Raw genomic sequence first — 10,777 nt, forward strand, 5'->3', positions numbered from 1 at the left:
AGCCCTGGCATACTCTCCGAGTTGCCAGACTTCGTCCGTCGATCACTATGTAAATTATTTAAATTGAGCGCGATGCACTGGTGCATTGGTTGACTATCACGTGACATCAGAGACAAAATTAGTCTATTGCCAGCGCTCCATTTGGCACGCAAGTCAGACGATAGTCTTCAGATTGTTTTTCGCGTGGAGCACCCCAGATCTGCAGACTTTTTAATCCGCAGACCAGGCTCGTTGGATTTCAAACATGTTTGATATTTTACTTTCCGAGTTGCCAGACTTCGTCCGTTGATCACTATGTAAATTCGGATTTAACATTAATGCAGTCCACACACCAAAGCGAATATTCGCCAATCAAGCTCGTATTCGCTTACGGGACAGAGCACGCTTGCGCGACCGCCTTGCGTCTTGAGTGCGAATTTGCAGCGAATAATGGAAGAAGCGAGAATTGGAAAAGCTGTCGACAGCTAATTATTCGCGACGCACAGATTTCGGAAGGGAATTAAGTTATTATCTTACAAAGTTCAATATGGAGCGCTGCGATTGTTTGACGTTTCAGTATCGAGCATTCAAATATATCAATAATATAATTAATTTTTCATTGATGCAATTTGTCACCAACACTGCTATCCATTCGCATTTACCCCGTCAAAATATCCCGAAAAAAGCACCCGCATCGGTATGGAAGGTCCAGTCAAAAGAGTCTCAAAAAATAGCCATGTATACCAATCCATACAGGTACCTACTGCAATTGGAATATGGAAATTTTTTCCTAAAAAACGAGTCGACTACGAAAAATTGGCAACCTGCGGCCCGTGGCGAAATATTTCTCCTAGAAAAAACGAGTCATCTATGAAAAATAGGGAACCTGCGGCCCGCGGCGAAATTTTTCTCGTCTAAATAATTAGGACGAGAAAAATTATTATTGAGAAACAGAAATCTGATATTTTGTCGAATCTACTGATTTTTTTTTGGGTGGGAATTAATCGCACAATGCAATAATCAAAATTCACAAAAAAAAATAACTTTAACATTTGGAAAGTAGTTTTCACACAAAATAAATGATTTCACAAATAAATAAATGAAATCACATAAAATAGTTTGTTTCACAAAACAAAAATCATAAATCACTCATTGTAAATATAAATTCACTCAATTTTGACAACTGCACACATTTGTAAAATTGTTTTCACCGATAAATAATATATCGCACAAAGAAAAGGTAGAAATTCACAAATGTCAAACTAAGAGATGTAGCAGCAATACAATTTATTAGAAGGCAATCGCAAAAATGATGGTTAGGTGTCAATATAATTAATGTTTAACGCAGTAATATAAATATGTATATATTCGTGCTGCTATCGTTCATATAAAATTATTATTTGATGTAAATCTACAACCAAATAACACCACCTAGGTATATCTTTTTCGGTTCATCGATATAAATTTTGGTAAATGTGGCGCAGATGCCGTCATGAAATTGTATAAGTATATTTTTTTAACTAAACCTAACCTAATGTAACCTAATTTACCTTAACCTAACTAACCTAATCCAACCTTTTTTTTTGTGGCGGGGGGAAATTTCTTAAGACACCACCAGCAGTCAGCGGCGACTGACTGGTAGTAGTGTGGGATTCTTACCCACTAAAACCCCCCTCCTCTTCCCAGCTGCCCTCCCGGAATCCGCTTTTATGCATTGCTTCAGGAGGGCAGCTATGACCTTGCATTATATTATGCCGCTACTCTTTCTCCCCTCGCCAGGATCTTTCCTCCTCTTCCTTGCTCTGCATCACTGACGATGCAAACTCCACCCACGCCGACCATGATGCAGCGTTTTCCAGCATGGAAGGAACCATTTTTGTCAGCGTCATTGCTTCCTCGCCGACTTTGCTTTTAAGACTGTTTCTGGCTTCCTCCCATGCAGGGCATGCAAACAGGGTGTGTTCGGCGTCATCTTTAATGCTTCCGCAGTGGTGGCACTCGCAGGTCACTTCTTTCCCTATTTTGTGAAGATAACTTCCAAAGCAACCGTGCCCTGTGAGTAGCTGCGTAAGGTGGTAACACAGCTCGCCGTGTTTCCGCTGGCACCAAGCCATGAGCTCACCAATGAGCCGATGCGTCCACCGGCCTTTTGCGGAAGCGTCCCACTTTTCTTGCCATTTTTGCATCGTCAGTTCCCTGGCATCGACTCTTTTCTGCCCATTGTACACCGCCTGCCTTTCGGCAGCGAGCAGGTCAATGGGCGGGATGGCAGTCAGCACCAGTATGGCATCTCCCGAGACCGTGCGGTATGCTGAGGCGACTCTCAGTGCGCTTCGTCTTTGCACCCTTGCCAGGTGAGTTTTGTCCGTTCTTTTTTGGTGGCGTCGGCCCATATTGGGGCGCCGTACAGTAGGACAGAGTGGACCACCTCGGAGTAGAGCTTCCGTCTTTTATGTTTTGGTCCACCGGTGTTGGGCATCAGCCTGGCAAGGTCTTCTGCTATGGCGGTCGCTTTTGAGGCCGCCTTTTCAACGTGCTCGGTGAACCGCAACTTGTCGTCGATCTGCACTCCGAGGTACCGCAGTGACCTGGAAAACGGCACCACAAAGTTGTCGACTTCAAGTTTGGGTGGCAACAGTTTCCTTCGCCTGGTGAAGAAAACGGCTTCCGTTTTGTGGACTGCAAGCTGCAACCCGTTGCTGTCCAGCCATCCCTTAACCCGCCTGATGGCTTCTTCTCCGGCGAGACGTAGGGATTCTGTCCTCTTGGCTGTGACGAGGATTGCCACATCATCAGCGAAGGCCACCAGGCGCGCTTCTTCGGGCATGTTCACCTTCAGCAGGCCATCGTACATTGCATTCCACAGGGCTGGCCCAAGAACTGAGCCCTGTGGAACACCCGCCGATACACTTCGCTGGCACTTCTTGCCACTGCATTCGTATTCAAGAACTCTCTCGGAGAAGAAGCTCTCAATTATTCTTATGAGGTTTGCTGGGACGTCAATTTCAACTAGGGACCTGAGGGTAACCCAACCTAATCCAACCTAACCTAACCTAACCTACCCCAACCTAATATTACCTAATATAATCTTAGTTGGCGGCTCTCGTGGTGAAATTGGTAAGGCGCTCGCCTTCCACCCGAGAGTTCCTGGGTTCGATTCCCGGTCGTGACAAAACATTTATGTGTTTTTCTCAAAGCCTGGGTGTTTGTGATTGTTCAAAATTACTAACAACAACCACCTTGTACGAAAAAGCAAGGACATGGTTATTAATAATTCTAAAAAAAAATATATATATAATCTTAGTTTGTGATAATGATGCATTTCAAATTTTAAATTAACAATTATTAATAATTGGATTGAAAAACCTATGCCCAGACAGAAAAAGGTATTTATTATAATTGTCTACATGGAATAAACTGTTTTCGTAAAACAAATCATAAAAGCTCATGACGGCATATGCGGCACAATTACCTAAGTTTTAATTAACGTCACTTTTTAAATAGGTACTTATAGTATTATTTGAATCTGAAAGTAGGTACCTAATACATAGGTAAGTACTTATGTTTTGCCAAAATATTGTATAAAATCATTAAACCTATTTTGCTTAGTGTCTGTGTTCATTTACAATTAATTAGTTACAATAGTATATTGATACGTGAAGACTACTTTTTCCTTAGTGCAAATCGATCATTTGAGAGTTGTAGTTGATTTGTGAATACCATCCATTTCCTATGTGACGAACATCTTTTTAAATGTTGTCAGCGCTTTGTGAAAACAGTCTCTTCAATTGTGCGAATATATTCCCCTTTTTTTCCACATACTACTGAAATTTCAAATTTTGATTTGGCAGCACTCTGCGACATGACATTCATAGATAATACTTTGAAAAGAACCCATCATGGATATAGACAAAATTCTTATAGAAAATACACAGTGCCAACTTGGGATTCCAAAGAGATTGGACTCCTCTCTTCAATTTCTTTGAGGGATTCCAATCCCGGGATCCCGGACTATTTTCGATACCTATGAATCCCGGGATTGGTAAACATAATCCCGAAACTTTCGAGATTGATTTTTTTAATCATTTTTTTATGGAAAATAAAATAAAAACGAAAATATAACAGAAAAATACTTTTAATGACATATAACTACATTAGAAATAAACTGAGTTTGAATGAAGATGTGTTGCCAATTCATTTTATTTTTTCACATAAATTAATCAAAATGGAAAAGATTTATAAATAAAACTGTTTATATTTATATTATTTATATTACAATATTATTTACTCCGTTAAACCTATGTATTTCCAAGAGTGAACGTGCACAATATTAACAATAAATAATATCTTAAATAGTATAAATTTAATTATACTAGATTTATTTTTGACTGATTTGATCAATGTTTTTTGGATATATAAAAATTTTATATTACCTATCGAAAAAATGCCAATCCCGGGATCGTTAAATTGTAATCCTAAATCCTAGGATCAAAAATTTGGCTCGGGATTGGATTCCCTCGTGCCAACTGCTAAAAACAAAAAAAAAAACATCAGTTTGACGTGATAGACGAAAAGTTTTGGCATGTGGAATAATATGATAAAAACGCAGTGGCGGCTCGTCCTTATGCACTGCGGAACTGCAGCACCCCCAAGCAAATTGAGAAAAATGTAATATTATAATATACATAAATTTATGTATATTATATGAAAATATCAATATTATTTAAGCGTGAATTAAGCTCGCCCGCGCACCGATACATCCAATAATTATCATACACCACGGTACTGCAGTACCGTTTTCAAACGAATATGCTCGAAAGGGTGAAGTAGGGGTGCAGGTAGCGAGGCACACAGCTGGTAGCTTGATTGGTAATGGCAGCCCGATAGTATTTCGCCGTTTCTGCGTTCGTACGTGAGCACGCGCACGACAGCGGAGGAAAGAAATATAGCTTTAATGGTTTATTAACATTGTTAAAATTTATTTTTGCAAGCAATTTATGCCAAGTTCTTTATTTTAATTACTTCATATAATTAATAATTTATATTTGATTTAGATGTTAATAGTAAAATATAATCGAAATAAACTTTTTTTTTATTCAACCGCAGCACCCCCAGATATATTATCCACGAGCCACCACTGTAAAAACGTTCAATTGTCGTTCATTGAATCATGCAGGTGCCGATGCAGTGCAGTTCAACGTGAACTGCCCTCATTGTTGTTTTAGTGATTACGGCAGATTTTGCCAACTGACAATGTTCGTTTAAAGGTTCAAAATGTGTTACGGGATGGGAGCATCAGTCTGATAACATTTTAAACACCAAAAACAACAACATTACATACTTTTTTCCCCGTAGCGGCAGCCCGTGACGCAGGCGACAAGCACTGTGACATGCACTTCAATGTGGGTCGCCCTTAAATACGCAATCATTCGGACCGAAAAAAATCTGTAATTGTTTTAAATATTTTTATTGATTAATTTGTTAATTTACACATTATAAAATGAGAGATTTATGAATTATTTTTTTTATTTGTATTTATGAAATTCATAAAAGAAAACGTAAAACTTGTGTTGTTTCACTGTTTATTTTTATTTACGGGTAGGTAGTATAGTTGCATCGTTTGCCGATTTAACAATATTATATTTCAAATTGTACTGTTTTTTCATCACTTTTATATTCGGTCACATTAAAAGCAATAATTTGTCATGCTTGTTTTTGGAAAAGGCTTTTTGTAATACCCCGATCGAGACGGAGTACCTATTCATCGTAAAACTGTGAATATACTATTGTATCATGTAAAGGTAAAGACTTTTACGTTTAAGACACGTACTGACGTTATTATGGCCAAGGTCAGGGATGTACTAAGTAACCATCCCTATTGGTCCCTACTCTATGCGCGGGAAAGGAGGTGTGCTTCCGCACAGGTCCGTGCTTAAGTTGTTTAGCTATAAAAGCGGCTTATAACTTCGTGGGTCCCAGGTTCGAATCTTGGGTCTGGCAGGTACACATATTGTTTTTCAATCTGTGTTTGACTCAGAGTATGGACCAAATAGGTTGAGTAAGTGGCTAACATCCATTTCTCGTAAAAAACCATAAATCTGTTAATACAAACCTCCACTCTATGGAGGCCCATATGATCTTATTAGTCTCATAACAATAATAGAAGATCAAAATGGTGAATTTTATTTTATTTTAGGAAATATTAATTATATAATTATTATGGACAAAGTTTGTTTTGATTTAACTATGTGGACAAAATACATTTTGAAATGACTCATTAGGGACAAAATGCATTTTGATGAAACCACTTTAAAGAAAAAGATATAAGGTTTCATCATCATTATTAAATATATATTTATAGACCAAATGATCAAAAAGACATCAAAACTTAATTATAATCATACAAGAAAATAATAACATATTTACTTATATATGTAATTATTAATTAATATAATAAAGTGTACAGATTTGATGTTTTGTTATAATGTTATGGCTGCCAAGCTTAGATGGTCAAATGGAATAGCAGTCATTAAACGTGTGGTATAATGTTGGCAAGTTAGAGCATAATGTTGTCGACGTCCTCGTCATAAATATTAATAAAGTTTTGTATAAATTTCAAGTAAATTAATTTTATTACTTTTTAACAATTCACGAATCGGAAAGCAATATTTAAGTTTTTCACTAGGTGTAGTGATAATCCCGAAGATTTCACGAATAGAAGCTGCACTTCGGTGGTCCATTTCAAGAGCTGGAGAGGACCTAGCATTTTTGCACAATATGCTGGTAAAGAGCTTAAAAATATGTAAAGTTGTCGATTTTGGACAGAATTCTTTAAATAATTCCAGAATGGAATTTTTCTCTAAATATTTACCTAGAAAGATCTCGACTTTAATTTTGAACAGAATATGAGAAATTCATAAGTGAAAAAAATATTTTATATTATATTGATACCAGCTAAACCATGGCATCCTCAGAGGATCCAAGGCCATGAGGCCTGAATCATCATTGGGCTGATTCATGCAAACATGAACAGATCGACTGCGAGGCAAATTTCTAGCCCGTAAGCAAATAGTAATTATTAATATCATTTTTTAATATTATTACCTACATTAGCCTTCATCCAATTTTGACCAATAGGTATTAAATTCGTACACTTACCTACATAAATATTGAAAGCAAAGTTCCCAGCCATACAATGTACCTAGCACCTAGAATATCTGATTTGAGATTACTTTGAAAAAATATGTATTTGTACCTAGTTCAAATATTTCAAAATATGTACCTACCTAGCAAAGAAATGCAGTCCCTTTCAAAGCAGGTACCTAAAAAAGGTCTGACTGACTATTTCTGTTGTGAGTGAAATTCTCAGAAATAAGCCAGGTACATAATATGCAGAGTGTTTTTGTCATTTTTGAGTGACAGAATTTGTTTTATTTTATTCTTGCCTAGAGTTGACCTGCTCTCCAAAAAGGGATTATTCATCCCCATTCGGTTTTCGGACTCTCGAGCGTGACGTCGGCTGTGGCGCCGCGCTCGCCGGCGTCACCGCCATTTTAATTTTTTTTTTTTTTTTAAATATTTTTGTTAAAATTTTTGTACGCTGTACTTTATTGTATTTATATTCCGAAGAATAAACGCCCTGTTTTCGCCTGTACTTCCGCGTTGTCAATCAACATAAACATGTTCCCGAAAGAAGAAGCAGACGATATCACCGTGACATTCATCATCAGGGGGGTCCAGCGCATTTACCTACACCCCCCCCCCCTTTCGGAGGTAACAATATTATATCATATTTCTGGCCCAGAAATTTTCTGATTATAACAGTTTGACAGACACTCCAGTTCAGCGCTCGGAATGGACAGGAACGCACCGGAGCGCCGTTGTGGTTCGTGGAATTCCAAAATATACCGTTCCGGCTCGTGGATTCATTTAAAATTGCGTTGCGGTTCGTTAGATTGAGATAATTATATATGAATGTATCTTTTAAAGTTTTTCTCAAAATTAAAAATTAACGAAGTTATGTTATGCCGGGCGTGCAAGGGTTAAAAATAAAAATTATGACATCCCTAAATTTCTTTCAACCTTCTTATTTTGTGTCGATATGTCCATGCCTAAATGCATTGTCTAAATAACAAGAAACAACCAGCTGCAAGCGTAAATTACTTTATTACCCAAAAAAATGTGCCTTCCTGACACTATTTGAAAACTCTTAAAAAATAAAGTATACATTGTTTAATAATTTCTAAAGGATGAAACATTTCAAATCTCAATACAATCTTGCCTTTGACTTACGCATTGTTAATTTACTTACCTACTAATTTATTATATTATTTTATTCGGAGTGACAAAAATTATTACTTCGCCATTTATTTTCGGGTGAATGAATTGTGTTTTCGATGGTTAAATTAGTACAAAAAAGTTTGATAATTTGACTCGTGCAATCCGCTATAATATTCCTATTAGTTGCCTTTTAAAATATTTTGTATTATTTAAGATATAAATACGTTTCTAAACAAAATTGTTTATATTATTAGTTTGGTGTTTTTTTGCTACATTCTAGTAAGTTTTGTGTTTTAATTTTAACTGTGTGTTTAACTTGATTTTTTAATAAAAAATTGTTCTAAAAGTTGGTCAAAAATGTCATCAGGCGAAACGTGTTAACCGAAACTATTGAAAAATATTTTGTCGCAGGTAACGTAACGCTGGCCACATACCTACACAATTTGATCATTTAAAAAATGATATTGAGTGGTTATTTATAAAAATAATGAAGGTACGAGTATAATAAAGTAGTAGGTAATTCGTGTAAATCTGCTAAAACCACATTACATTACATTAGGAATTCACTCCAATAACCATTGAAGTGGCAACTGATGGTATTCATCTCAACAATTAACTTTTGTTAAAAAAAGCTTATGACGTGTCGTAAACCCCTCTTTTTACGATGTTTACATTTGTTTTGTAATTTACATTATTGTTGAATTGCGACTATAGTACAATAAATCTTGTGATATAACTACTACATTCATTCATTTATTTGCCATAGGTCTTGATGAGTATACTTTTTTGTAAGTGAATTTTGTTGCTTCTGGTAAGTTTTGTGTTTTAATTTTAACTTTGTGTTGAACATATTTTTTAATAACAATTTGTTCTCTTAAAAGTTAGTTAAAATTCTCAGCAGGCGATACGAATACCTTTATATCGTCGGTGTATTGTAAAAATGGCGAATTAACCAAAATACTATTACAGGAGGAGAATTTTTAACCTTTGACATTTATTTATTAATTACCTGTGGATGAATACTTTCCTTGTAATAGGCTTTATAATATAATATTTTAAAAAGTCTATTATGTTAAATTCGCTTTTTCTTCGTTACACTAAGTGGATAATCACCCTTACAATTATCGTTTTTAATAAGTACTTTCCTGTGGGATACAAATTCGCCATTTTTACATAATTATATTATTACATATTATATACCTATATACTATTGTCGCTGGTATCCAAACTGATTTAAGATAATTCTGGCCACACGCACAATTTGATAATTTTGTGGATATTTATAAAAATAATGAAGGCTTAATTACGTAGTAGGTACTTCGTGTAAATCTGCTAAAACATTAGGAATTCTTTCCGGTGGACAATACAGTGGCAACATCTGTTCTGTGATTCAATAATTATTATCATCTCAACAACTTGACTTGTGTTAAAAAAATATTTATGATAAGTCGTAAACCCCAATTTTCACAATGAATAATGAATGATTTTTTCTACAAAAATGTGTTTGGGCCATTGATGGTTTGGGCAGAAAATATTGAATAGCCTTCTGCAGAGTTTATTTAGGCTTCAAATTATTGGGTAAGTATATATATGCATTAAGAGCAAGTATTTTAATAAAAAAACAAACAAGTATTTTATTAAAAAAGTGGGAACTATTTAATATGAACAGCAAGTAAAAAATGATTATTGGTAAGTATTATAATATAACAATGGAAGTATTTAAATTATTATAGGGAATTATTTAAATAATTTTCGGGAATTATTTAAATAATTAATGGTAAGTATTAATATCAATTTGTCAGAATAAAATCTATTTTGGACAGATTTTTTCTTTTACTGAAATAACTTATTTAGTAGCTTCCTTATTATGATAAATTTAGCAGGATAGTATTGTTCTTTCTATCTGGCTCTCCAGAACAGATTGTACTATTAGAATAGTATTTCTCTATTATTTCATGCCTTACGCCCATTCAGTGTAGCAGCATTTGTGTATCTATAAAATGGCTCAATGATGCAATGTCAGTCTCCTGAGCAAGCTTCTAGTGCTTTTAAGATACTATTTCATTTTAACTATCAGCTGTAACTTAACTGCACATTCCGAACCATCAGTTGTAGGTAGCTGTTCTTGATCAAATCGCACTTAGAAGATATATGTAACCTTACCTTGTGAGATAATTGTAGTGTCTATTATATATATTTTCAACTTTGCAATAATAACAAGACATACTTCAGACTTGTATAGTGTTTATTACATATTATTTTTAATACCAGAATTAAATAATAAGACAGACTTCAGTTGTTTACAATAAATACATTTCTTATGTTCATAAATTCACAATAATAATCAATGGTACCTAACAAACATATGACAGAATAAGACGTTTCCTTCAACTACGTATCAATTACATACAACATATTACTAAAAACGACCACTATCGATCAATGTGAATATATATAATAGTATATCTAAGTATTTTACTCAGCAATCAAAATAATTGACAACACGACACGTCGCTAG

This window comes from Rhyacophila brunnea, unplaced genomic scaffold (assembly GCF_057557595.1).
Source record: "Rhyacophila brunnea isolate RB1 unplaced genomic scaffold, BYU_Rbru_1.0 scaffold_4, whole genome shotgun sequence".
NCBI lineage: Eukaryota > Metazoa > Arthropoda > Insecta > Trichoptera > Rhyacophilidae > Rhyacophila > Rhyacophila brunnea.